The sequence below is a fragment of the Panthera pardus genome, unplaced genomic scaffold (assembly GCF_024362965.1).
Source record: "Panthera pardus isolate Hobbes unplaced genomic scaffold, ASM2436296v1 HiC_scaffold_24, whole genome shotgun sequence".
NCBI lineage: Eukaryota > Metazoa > Chordata > Mammalia > Carnivora > Felidae > Panthera > Panthera pardus.
Genome location: NW_026526810.1, coordinates 37,085,568 through 37,097,878, shown reverse-complemented (window position 1 = coordinate 37,097,878; position 12,311 = coordinate 37,085,568). Strand labels below are relative to the sequence as shown.

The following is a 12,311-nucleotide window of genomic DNA, read 5'->3' as shown; positions in this document are numbered from 1 at the left end:
AATTGAGAGAAGATATTTTCAAATGACATATCCAACAAAGGGTTAGTATTCAAAATATATTTTAAAAAATGATACAACTCAACACACACACACACACACACACACACACACAATCAAAATAGAAAACAGGCAGAAGACATGAACAGACATTTTTCTAAAGACATACAGATAGCCAACAGACACATGAAAAAAACGTTCAACATCACACATCATCAGGGAAATGCAAATTCAAACCACAATGAGATATCACCTCACACCTGTCAGAATGGCTAAAATGAAAAAGACAAGAAACAACAAATGTTGCCAAGGATGTGGAGAAAGTGGAGCCCCGATACACTGCTGGTGGGAATACAAACTGGTGCAGCCACTGTGGAAGACAGTATTGAAGTTCCTCAAAATATTAAAAATAGAATATATGTTCCAGTAACTCCGCTACTGAGTATTTACCCAAAGAATACAAAACACTAATTTGAAAAGATATATGTACCCCTATGTCTACTCCAGCATTATTTACAACAACCAAGATATGGAAGCAACCTAACTGTCCATTCATAGGTGAATGGACAAAGAAGATATAATGTATGTATGTATATATATATATATATATATATATATATATATACACACACACACACACACTCAGCCATAAAAAAGAATGCAATCTTGCCATTTGCAACAACACAGATGGATCTAGAGGGTACAGTGCTAAATGAAATAAGTCGGAGAAAGACAAATACCATATGATTTCACCCATATGCAGAACTTAAGAAATAAACAAAGAAAAAAAGAGACAAACAAAAAACAGACTTTTCACTTTAGAGAACAAGCCGATGGTTGCCAGAGGGGAGGAGGATGGGGAATGGGTGAAATAGGTGAAGGGATTAAGAGTACATTTATCTTGATGAGCACTGAGTAATGTAGAGAATTGCTCAATCACTATATTGTACACCTGATACTAACATAACACTGTATATTAACTATACTGGGACTAAAATTAAAAAGAAAGAAAATAAAATGATTTGTGCTAGGTCATCAGATTACATGATTTTCAGGAACAGGAGACACTGGCCATAACTAAACACTATTTCCTACCCATCATCATATACATATTCACCAACTTGATATGGTCCAAAGTTGATGGAAACTTAAAGGACAAAAAGTGGGGGTATCTGTCTCGCTGCCAAGAAGATGAATGATGTCAGCTATAAAATAAATTCAAGGACATGCCATACTACAATCCAAACACTGTACACTTCCCTGATGGACTTGTACTGTCAGGTCTTGTGATTTGTTGACAGATAGGAAGGAATGAGGTAGAAGGCACATCCTAAGCTAACTATATGACAAAAAAAAAAAAAAAAAAAAAAAAGGCAAGGGCACCTGGGTGGCTCAGTCAGTTGAGTGTCAGACTCTTGATTTTGGCTCCGGTCATGATCCCAGGGTTGCTGGATTGAGCCCTGTGTCCAGCTCCACGCTGAACATCAAGCCTGCATAAGATATATTCTCTTTCTTTCTTTCTTTCTTTCTCTCTCTCTCTCTCTCTCTCCGCCCCCCGCCCTTCTCTCCCACTCTCTCTCTTTCTGGAAGAAAGAAGGAAAGAAGGAAGGAAGGAAGGAAAGAAAGAAAGAAAGAAAGAAAGAGAAAGAAAGGGAGAAAGGGAGAAAGGGAGAAAGGGAGAAAGAAAGAAAGAAAGAAAGAAAGAAAGAAAGAAAGAAAGAGAGAGAAAGAGAAAGAAAGAGCCAAGAGAACCATGGAAGCTAAATTCCCAAATGGAAACAGGCCATAGAAGGACAAGCCACATAGGACCCCTGAAACTAAAGTCCACTGCCCTGTGCAAATATCATACAGTGGAAAGTCTCTCCTGTGTCTATGAGGGGCAACTCTTTAATATTATACAGTATTACTTATTTATATATTATCTACCTGGTAACATATGAAACTTATTTATTTGACTAAATACTTCGGCTATACCAAACACTATGCTAGAGACATTACCCAAATTATCTCTTTTAATCGTCACAACAACCCTGCGAGGTCAACAGTATTATTCCCAGGGAGGGCAGACCCATCAGGCACAGTGGGGAAACTCCCCGGAAAGAATTCAGCTTACGTGAACTGGCAGGCTTACGCTAGGGTTCAAGGGAAAGAGACCCGTGCTGGGGACGAGCCAATCATCCTAACTGCCCCCATGGCCGTCTCACCAGGGACTTGCAGCAGCAGAGCTGGATCCAGACACAGCCCAAACCCTGGGCACTCTCACATCTGCATTCTCTGCCGCGGGGGGGGGGGGGGAGACGGGGGCGGAGGGTATTTAAATCATCTCTGAGGAGGAGCCCTCAAAACAATGATATCTAAGTCAAAGTTCCATTCTAAAACACACCAGAAGTCTACTAATGGAACTTCCGGTTACATGTCTTACTTTGATTTAGTCCGCAGTTGAGCGCTGCACGTTTTGTTAGGCTCACACCTCTTTCAAGACGCGTGGCCCGGCTTGCAGCACGACGACGGGCGGCGGCACGCAGGGCGGGAGAGGCTCGGCGGGCGGCTGCGGCCCCGCGGCCTCACACTCCCGAGCCTCCCAGTGGGCACCATAGCCACGGGTCCCCGCGCGCCTCGTGGTACTCGACGGCTGCCCAGCCGACCTAAGCCCCCTCAGCGACGCGCCACTCATTCTCAGCCCACCTCCTCTGGGCGCGTTGGCGGCCGGCCACGGCGCGGAGTCTGCGCAGTACGTGCTCCCCCGTGGGGCGCCGGGAGAATAGTGACTGCGTGTCGGCCTGACGCTACACGGGAATAGCTGCGCATGCGCCTGGCTCAGCCCCGTAGCCCGCAGACCAATGGGTGTGCTTCCCCAGTGGGGCGTGCGAGACTTCCTATTTGGAATGGCCTGTTACGTGGGTGTAAACCCATTTCAAGAAAGAAGATGGAAACCGGGAGAGCGCTCGGCAGCCAATGTGCACAACAAGTGCTGGACATCAGCCACGGCGGGCTGGTGACCAGGGGGGCCAGCTGAAAAGCTTACTGTCCTCTTGCTTGGAAGTGCCCACCGTGCATCCAAGCACGAGTTGCTCGCCCACCTGCATGTCACTACCCTGCTGAATGTCTCACGGTGAACCTCTGAGGCCCGAAGGACCTACCGGCACAATAAATGGATCCCCGTGGAAGACAGCCACTGACGTTAGCTCCCACTTTCAGGAAGTGCTAGATTTCATTGACCACGTCAGTGAATTGGGAAGCAACGTCCTGGTCCACTCTGAGGCTGGGATCTCCCATTCATACCTTATGAAGACAAAGCAGTTGCGCCTCAGGGAGGCCTTCAATTAGGTCAATCAGATGACTGTCATCTAGCCCAACTTTGGCTTCCAGCTCTAGCAGCTCCTGCAGTATGAATTTGAGATCCTACCTTCCATGCCCACTCCACGGCAGCCGAGAGGAAGCAGCCAGCTCTTAATTTACAGGCTTCTTGCAGACACTGAGCCCTGATGTGCAACGTTCCTACTGCACATTCCCCACTTAAATGCGGGTGCTGGTGTCCACCAACTTGATGGTCTCAGCTCTCCAGGAACCCCATGACCACAGCCACATCCTGCTAAAACTGGAATGGGGGAAAGAGCGCAGCCCCAAGAACAATCATGATTTTGTTTTTTAAACTCAGGGACATTTCAGGGCGCCTGGGTGGCTCAGCCGGTTAAGCTGTGGACTCTTGATTTCAGCCCAGGTCATGATCCCAAGGTCCTGGGATTGAACCCCACGTCCAGCTTCATGCTGGGTGTGGAACCTGATTAAGATTCTCTGTCTCAGCCCGTCCCCTGCTCATGCTCTTTCTCTCTCTCAAAATAAATAAACATTTTTTTTTAATTAAAAAAAAAATAAACTCATGGACATTTCCTATCTGCGGAGTACTGAAGACCTCACTCTCTCACACTGCCCCAGTGGGATAGTGAGTGGTCACCAGGCTTGCAGAGAACTTCAGACTGACCTCAGGGATAGGTTCTTGGGATACAAGGAAGGCCAAGCCTTGAGAGCGCAGCCTGTCTGACTACTGTACTTGCAGACCCCCTGTCTTCTCAGGATTGCGCAGTCCTTGCACCTCAAAATTCGGTTTTTCATTTCAAGTGTAAGGCAATAAAACCTGCAGCAGTGTGGGAGAAAGAAGTTGCTAGACCAGGAGAAAAGGCAGTTTCAAAGCCAATTCATTTTGAAGAAAGCACAACTTCCACCTTTTTTTCCCCTTAACTTTGGCAGTCTTGGTACCTGTCTCTGTTGCTTCAGGACATAAGCTGATCACCATCTAGTCAGCAAAGTAACCCTGTAGGGTTTGTAGGGACATGATACATATGCTGATTTGAACCCTGAAATGTTTTCCAGACTCCCTTTTGGGTACAATGGAAGCAGTTGGTTGAAGTAGCAAAGATGTTGACATTTCTGGGTTTTCTTTTCACTATGTGTTCTTCCCTGAGTTCTGACTTTATTATTCGTGCTTTCTCATTGCACCTCTCCACAAAGCAACTCTTGTGTCAGTTGAAAAGAGTTCTTCAGACCATAGACCCCAAATGACCCCTTTAAGGTGGTGGCAGTGGGTGCCAGGAGAAAAAGGGTTCCTATTGTCTGGGTCACTGGCATTGAAACAGTGACTCCCTCAGCTTACTATCCCTATATGTGCTTGTCTCATCTCTTGTGACACTTGTATTCTTCCCTGATCCTGGGGATTGTCTTCAAGCTGTTGATTTCTGGGATTTACAGATTTCACAATGTGGTACTGCTTTTTTGTCTGTTAGTTCTCCAGGGGGAAAAAGCAATAATTTCTTAAAAACCCATACGAATGTGAAGAAAAGCAGTATATTACTGGTTGTTGTTCATAATACAAAATAAAAATAGTAAAAGGAAAAAAAAAAAAACTTCTATCCCACATCCCATGCTTTAAGAGCCACATTTTCTTTTGAGGAAATGATAAGTGGCTATAAATCAAGTATGCTAAAGGATTAATTAGAACCACCCCTCCCAAATAGCATGTTTGCATGGAGACAATGTCTAGATGCAAAGACTAATGTTAAGGGAGGAGTTTCTGGCAGAGCAGTAGTTGGAGGATGAGAAAAGAAAGAAAGAAGTTATTATCTGATCTCTGAACTTATGTAGCATGTTTTTTGTGCCAAACAAATTGTGTTATCATCTCTGAATTATCAGTGCCTGGCTGGTTATTTAGAGTAAGGCAAAGCAAACATGAAAAATGTTTGAAGTACAGGCAAACAGTTACCCATGACAATGGAAAGAGCCAGTAAGGCTCAGAAAAGTGAGGGGATGTTCCAATTGCTGGGCAGAGCTCATTCTTCAAGAATGGCTGCCCCTGTTATGTGGACATTCATTGAGGAGGAACTGAGCTAAGTAGAACTGAGATTGGAAGAAATGGTTCCAGGGTACTGAGAAAAAGATCAAGCCCAGGGTTTAGGGTAGCTGGGAGATGAGGTCAGTTACCAGGGCAGAAGACAAGTTACAACAATCTCAGCCTCTACAGGGCCAGGGTTATCAGAGCCAGGCACAGTGCTGGGGACAGAATGTGAGCCCCAGGAACAGCTCACTCCTCTCCAGAGAAGTACGGAGGCCACCAAATTCCCAGGAGCAGCAGGAGACACAGATGATTCAATATTCCATGCTCAGGCCAGCATAGGTCTGAAACGAGGGTCAAGCCAGGCGTTAATTTCCATGTGGGGATTTGTAGACCTTGGCTAAGGGGATAAACAAAAGCTACAGAGGATGGGAACAAGACCGACATTTCTTTTTTTGTTTGTTTTTTTATTATTTATTTTTTGAGAGAGAGAGAGAGAGAGAGCACAAGCAGGGAAGGGGCAGAGAGAGAGGGAGGCACAGAATCCAAAGCAGGCCCCAGGTTCTGAGCTGTCAGCACAGAGCCAGTCATGGGGCTCAAACTCACGAACCGTGAGATCATGACCTGAGCTGAAGGCAGACGCTTAAACGATTGAGCAACCCAGATGCCCCAACATTTCTTATCTTACTCTGTATTTGTCAATATTAGAGGTCAAATAGTAACTACATGGAAACCTCATAATTAAAAACTGGCAAGTGCACCTGAGTGGTTCAGTCAGTTGAGTCCGAATCTCGATTTCAGCTCAGGTCATAAGCGCATGGTTCATGGGCTAGAGCCCCACTGTCAGTGCAGAGCCTGCTTGAGGCTCTCTCCCATTCTTTCTCTCTCTTTCTCAAAATAAATAAATAAACTGTAAAAAAAAATAAACATAAAAGAATTGGCCATAATCCCACTGACAAGCTGAAAATTTTTGATTCTACATCTTTCTTTTTTTAAATTGATGCTCTGAAATCACTTTCTGTTGTTTCCCTGTTTTTCTAGCAACCTGGAATATGAGATCCAGAGCACATCCTTTGTTTTCCTCTCATGTTTTATGACTCTAGTAGGATCCTGTCTTCCTTACTGATTTACAAAATTTAGCTAACTTAGGGTTTTCAAAGTACAAAGTTATATCTAAATTTAGCGCTATGAAGTGTCAGGAATACTTAGTATGATTTACCTGGGATAGATATTGTAGGTCATAAAATAAAAGGAAGGAAGGAAGGAAGGGAAGGAGGAAGGGAGGGAGGGAGGAAGGGAGGAAGGAAGGAAGGGAGGAAAGGAGGAAGAAAGGGAGGGAGGAAGGGAGGAAGGAAGGGAGGAAGGGAGGAAGGAAGGGAGGAAGGGAGGGAGGAAGGGAGGGAGGAAGGGAGGGAGGAAGGGAGGGAGGAAGGAAGGGAGGAAGGAAGGAAGGAAGGGAGGGAGGAAGGGAGGGAGGAAGGGAGGAAGGGAGGGAGGAAGGGAGGAAGGGAGGAAGGGAGGGAGGAAGGGAGGAAGGGAGGGAGGAAGGGAGGAAGGGAGGAAGGAAGGAAGGAAGGAAGGAAGGAAGGAAGGAAGGAAGGGAAAAGAGGGAGGGAGGGACCCCTGACTATTTTGGTGATTGAGAAGATAGTGGTATAGCATCAGGTAAGGATTGGAAAAAAAGATTTCAACATTGGGCAGGGCTTCATTCCTCATTCACCATGCCCAGCCACTAAGACCTTTCCAGAGATAGCCAATTCTGTTATGGGCAGTTTTTGATCCTCCATAAGAGCTCAGGACACTCAGGCACTATGTGGGGGCCAGGCTCCATCCCTATCACCTGAACACTGTCCTGCTTAGTCTCTGGAAAGCCAGCTGGCCAAGGGATAGGCTACTTCCTTCTTCCTTTCATCCAGAACCATCACCCAGAACAATCCAGGCCTCTATCTTCTTGAACTCGACTTTGAAAAAGCAAAGCCACTTAACTCTTGCAGCAAAGAAAGCCAGACTTTCACTGCCTAAAGCCAGCTCTCCCTTTTGAGGAGGAGGAAAAATTGTCTCTTTCTTTCCTGATGTGCTTACTGCCAAGGAAATAAGACCTAATTCTCAAATAGGTCATCCTGCCAAAATGTTAACAATGATTGGTTGTGGTTGAAGTTGCAGGTGATTCAGATTTTCTTCTTTACACTGTTCTGTATTTTCCAGCTTTCTACAATTACTGTGTATTCCTCTTGTACATCAGTAAAAAACACTGCAACCCCCTTTACTGCAAATAAATCCTGCTTTGAGGATTGCCTGTCCCAGAAACCTTCAGATGTTTCATCCTGGGTGAGGATTAGCTACTATGGACCCCCAAGTACCTCACCTGTGCCTTCCTCAGTCACAGCTCTTTCATTCTACATGGTCAGTGATGCCTTGTTCCTTAAATCTCCAGGGCTTAGGTCAATCATCAGCACATAGTAGGTCGATCTGTTGATTAAATTAGTAAGCCAATGAATAAGTCAGTGACTGAAGCCCCATATTACCTGCTCAACTCTAGACTTTAAAAATCTTTCTAAGTCATAAAGGAGTTCATATCTATTAGAACAAATGTGGTCCATTAAGACCAAGTTGGTTCTCCAAAAACTCAAGAATCCATGGTAAAATTTGAAAACTGGCAAACTCTCCGACATAAAAACCTAAAACTTGTCAGAAATATTTCTCAGGGTGCCTGGAGGGCTAAGTCGGTCAAGCGTCCGACTCTTAATTTAGGCTTAGGTCATGATCTTGCAGTTCATGAGATTGAGCTCCGCATGGGGCTCTGTGATGATTGCACAGAGCCTGCTTGGGATTCTCTCTCCCCCTCTCTCAAAATAAAAAAATAAACAGGAAAGAAAGAAAGAAAGAAAGAAAGAAAGAAAGAAAAAGAAAGAAAGAGAAAAAGAAAGAAGAAGGAGAGAGAAAGAAAGAAAGAAAGAAAAGATTTCTCAATTCCTGATTCAAACCCTTCCTAATCCCTAAATTAATATTTAGAAATGTACTTGCAAGTATGATAGTCTTAGGCTATAATGGATTAAAGCTAGGAAAGTTCCATTTGTCATCACCACTTGTTTAAAAATAACAGCCACCCCACAGCCAGGTAGGGGACATACTATGTCTTTTCTGGTTTGTTTCTTCTTAACGGAAAGCTGGTTGTTCAACTACAGTAGTTCAACTACTACCAATTGGGGAGGCGGGGAGGGCTGGTGAATATCCCAAGTACTTAGCTCATTGCTTCACTGTGATTTTAGGGGTCCAAGAAAGGCCTCTTGTACCCAAACATTGTCCATTTCCTTAGTAACTCCTCTCCTTCCTGTGATAGGGAAACAAAAGCTTTCATTCCAAGATAAGGCTGACCCTATAAACACACATCCAAGAAAGGAACATGGGCTAACAGCCATACTAAAGTTTAAACAGCATCTGTTTAAAGTTTAAACAGCCCCTAAAGGAGAGAGAGGCCCTGCAGAAAGCGAGGAAGGGAAGTTTGGAGAACTTAACTCCATCTGGACCAGCCCCCTTTTTGCCCAGAGCTTGCTGAGCATTTAGACTGGGTACACGCTATTTAAGGTTGGAATTGTTGGTTTTGGATTTCACCTAAATAAAGTGGCTTCTGGTTTACTCTTCCCGTGCACTCTACTGTGGAGAACAAGACTAAGCAGCCTGATTAGGGACGCATAGCTGGGAACAGCACAAATGCAAAAGAAGACTTGCAAAGGGGGAAAAGTGTGCTTTTCTGTTTTAGGAAACCTGCTGACGTAGGGATTGCTTCTGTTTTTCTGCAGAAATGCTGCCTTCAGTGGACAAAATTCAGCCACAATCAAGCTAATTGAATGCACAAATGTAATATTTTTCCGGGGCACCTCCAATTTAATGCTTGATGAAATCGTGTCTTTCGCATATATTTACAAAAGCTTTTCTTCATCCAGAAATGTCTGTTAAAATTGCTTATAGATGCTGAGATAGCAAATCACTCTTCTAATGTAATGAGATAAGTCATCTCTATAAACTTTGCTTGCTCAAATGTACTCGCATAAAAGAAATCAGGCTACAGGCTTTTCTCAATAAATAGAATGAACAACTAGAACTTGATGGCTATAGCATGTTCTGCCTCATTGCTAAGGGATGTTTAAAATTGCACCCTCTCTCTCTCTCGAAGCAGAGTTTTCATTTTGGTAGTTGATGGAAAAAGGAGGTCAAATAAACTGATGTGGATAAGAAGCCAAAGCCGTTTGTCAAAACACGGGGAGACGCCTGGAGATTGGAGTCATTTAAAGACTAAAAATTGATTTAAAGGAGTTCTGTCCTCAAATCATTTTTCTTGCTAAATGTAGCCACTCTGTGAGTCAGGTTTTCCCTGTTTTAGCCATCTTTACTAATAATTTACACTACAGGAACTTCGCATGCTGGGAAGATTCATATGCAGAGCCGTTCGTGTATAGCCCAATAAAACGGATCCAAAGATCCGTTTGGAAAAATCTGTATGGCAAAATCGAGGCCTTCAGAGGTTTAGCCAGTTGTTCCCAAATAAAATTTGTCTTTAATCTGGAAGCCAACTCTGTGACAAAAGACCTAATGGGCCATCTTACACATGCCTAGGGTCACCATATAGGGCTGTCATGTATGGCCACTCAGGTTGTGTACTGCATAATTCAAAAGGAGATACCATTCATATAGTATACGACGTGAAGGGTGCCATCTGGAGTTGTACGGTGTGACAGCCTTGCTTAGTTCCACAACACAGGTCAGAGGGGGAAAAAGTCATCCTCTTATTCACATAGTTCAGTAAGTTTCCATGGCTATACTACATGCATTGCCTTTAACTCCTCAAAGAATAAAATCAAAGTTCTTATTATCAACTGACAAAATGTTAAAGCCTGCCTGGTGCTCTCTTCCTTCTCTTTACAAAGTAAAATTGTTTGGGAGACTATTCAAATCTCCAGATGGTTCTTTATTTCAAGAAATGCTTTGGACAGCTTGACCGAGGACAGACTGGAATCCAGAAGAGTATGAGACCAAAGTCCAAGTGCCCTGTCAGTTTTGGATGATATTAGACAACCATTGCTCCATACAGGGGAGAGACAGCGGGCGGTGTTTGGAACAATTCTCCCAGAGCCTTTCCGGTGCCAGTCTGCCTTTTGAATTTTCCCTCACGCCTGCTAGAGGATCCGACCAGCCAGACCAGTGGCCAGGGTGCCTGGTGGGGGCAGAAGCCTTCCCACAATCTGGCTGCACAGCCTTACCTTCTCCCACCACTTTCCCCCTTGCAGCCTGAAACACACTTTATGATGGAAAGAAACAAAGCCCAGATACTTCTCAATATGAAACATTGCTCCTGACAGCTTCTGCCCAGCCCTATCAATTTTGAGTTCAATACCATAATTTAGGGTTAAATGTAAACATCCTGCTTCTTACGCAGTTCCTTGAACTCTGCCCCAAGCACACGGAAACGTAGATTTTAGGATTTGAACATCAATTCTAATATGCATAGATGGATACATTTGAGAAGGCACTACTTTTGCCTCACATCCTTTTTCAGAAATAGCGTCGTGGGCTTACAGGTACATCAAGGGCCACACAAAAGCCATGCTCCACCCTGAGTTTCTACCCCAAGTTTGCCAAAGGTCAAAACGGCAAATCATTCAGGCCACAGATATATTTTGTTGGGTCAACATAGTGTCATTTGAATGGAATTTGAAGTGTTCAAAGTGGGGCAGACCTTCTTCATTTCTCCAGCACCCCCACTCCCCACATTCTGTCCGACTTGCCATTTTACCTGTTTATTGCCATTACCTGCGGTCCCCACAGACTACTGTGTCCTATGTCGGCCAGGTTCAGGAATTAGCAGGTGACACAGAATCCTCTAAGGAGGAGGAATAAATACAGCGTAAGGGTTTGGGGACAGCCATCAAGTCCCTCTGCCTCCAGCCCTATTCCCAGCTTAGGGGAAGTTCCTGGGTGAGCAAGCCGTCCACAGTGTCCTGGGCTAGCAGCCCATGGACAGCATCTTGACATTATGAGACACAATGACACACATCATGTTTACTGCAGTCCTTCCATGAAAGGGGGGCAGACCTGAAACCAGGTGGTGCCAGGAATGACCCCTGGCTGCCGGGAGGTAGGGGAGACAGAATTCTTTCTGCCCTAAGTCTTTGTGCCTATAGTACCTTTAGTGCGAATCACCTATTCGCCAATAGCAGAACCAAAAGAATCCGGTGGAGAGCTTTCTCCCTGTGTTAAACCTTCACCTTGGATTTTCAGGCAGAGCTCAAATGCTTCCTTCTCCTCTGGGTCATCTTTCCCAATCCTCCCCAAAGCAATCACTTTCTTCTCTGTGCTCTCAGTCCACTTTTGTTACACCTCCTTCCAAGAATATTGTAGCCTGACTCACTGACAGGTGAGTCCTTGAGGTTGAGACAGAACGTTATTAATTTCTGTACGTCCGAATGGCTTTAGATATATTTGCAATATTTGCTAAATAGAGCCCACCATGCCACCCCACTCGTCTTCCCAGTTTGAGGCCATCACTGATCATTTGTTTTCATGTAATTTACCTGCAGGAAGATGAGCAGATGGAAGTTTTTCCCCGTAGGTACTATTATCCCCTGGGCATGAAGAAGAGCTGCCCAGTAGAATTTTCCCTTATAATGGAAATGTTCTCTGCCTGTGCTGTCCAATACATGGGCTGCTAACCACATGTGGATACCGAGCATTTGAAATGTGGATAGTGTGACTGAGGAAGTGAATTTTTAATTGTGTTTCATTTACATAAGTTTAAATGTAAATCGCCACATCTGGATACTGGCCACCATATCAAACAGCTGAGTCCCAGAGCTTTATTCCTCTAGCGGACAGCTTTACCAGCTGAGCGATACAGCCCTGATGCATGTCTGATTTTTATTTCTTATTTTATTTGTTTTTACACGTGTTTGATTGCTAAACAATTAAGTTGAAAGCAAGGTCCACAGAGTAC

General features: G+C 44.4%; 1 pseudogene; it reads left to right on the top strand.

Moving 5' to 3' along the window:
* The first annotated feature begins 2,803 nt into the window (after positions 1–2,803).
* LOC109262576 (dual specificity protein phosphatase 5-like) lies at positions 2,804–3,593 on the top strand (annotated as a pseudogene).
* Positions 3,594–12,311: the final 8,718 nt, after the last annotated feature.